This window comes from Geospiza fortis, unplaced genomic scaffold (genome assembly GCF_000277835.1).
Source record: "Geospiza fortis unplaced genomic scaffold, GeoFor_1.0 scaffold14, whole genome shotgun sequence".
NCBI classification, from domain to species: domain Eukaryota; kingdom Metazoa; phylum Chordata; class Aves; order Passeriformes; family Thraupidae; genus Geospiza; species Geospiza fortis.
The window spans coordinates 862,449-863,477 of NW_005054512.1; positions in this window are offsets into that span (position 1 = coordinate 862,449).

The window sequence follows — 1,029 nt, forward strand, 5'->3', positions numbered from 1 at the left end:
GAACACGCTGCTTCCCAGGTTTTAGTGGAGAAATCTCCGGGGTTATTCCCAGCCGAGCTGTTGGGAGCCGTGTTCATCTGCGGGGCTGAGTTTGCTCCGTGGTGCCCAGAGAAGCCAGGAGATGCTGAGGCTGGCCGTGGAGAAGCCAGGCTGTGCAGGAATAAAATCAGGGAAGCTGTTTGGAGGTGTGGAACCAGGCTCTGGCAGGGCTGAGAGACGGAGCCGGCCTCAGGTCACGCTGCCTCCGATCGGGATGCGAAGAAAAACGGACTTCAGACCAGGACTTTGAAAATGCCCAAGGACAATTCTTGCCCCCACTGCTTTTTTCCTTCTCCCTCCTCATGAGCAGCATAATTTCTGGATGGAAACCAGGCCTCTTCCTGCATAGAAATGGGATTTGCCGTGGAAAGCATCGGGGAGTGCATTAACCAGAGCCTTTTCCGGATGAATTTTTGCACAGACACGACAGAGTCTGGGAAAACTTGTGGCATCTGAGTTCCTCCCTCCTGCTCCTTAGGTACCATGCCTGTTTTTTCTTCCCCTCTGGATTATTTGAAGGCCAGGAGAGACTTTTAGCAACTTCCAGTCTGACTCCCCACTAACTCACCTGGCAAATTTTGCTCCGGGTGGGACGTGAGAGGCCGAGCCTGAGCCCTGGCATCCAGAATGTCCCTCACCTGCTCCAGGGCATTTCTTCCTCCCTGGCTCCATCCTTGCCCTTTGCAGCCTCTCCTGATGGGATGGGGAGTGGGGAGCTCCTGGAGTTTGGGGTTTATTTTGATGTAAGAGTTTCACCCGTCGCTCCCCTTTTGTGGGAGCTTTCGCCTTTCCAGGGATCAAATTGGGACATTTTCCCGTGTCCCTGCTCTTCCTCACTGCCACAGGGCAGTGTCCTTGAGCTTCCATCCATGAGGAAGATGCCTCCTCTTCCTCAGGTGTCCCAGGCTCTGGGAGGCAGGTGTGGGACCACCCTGGCTGGGAATGGGGGGCACGGAGGAGATTTTGGCCGGGGCGTTCCGTGTGCTCCCG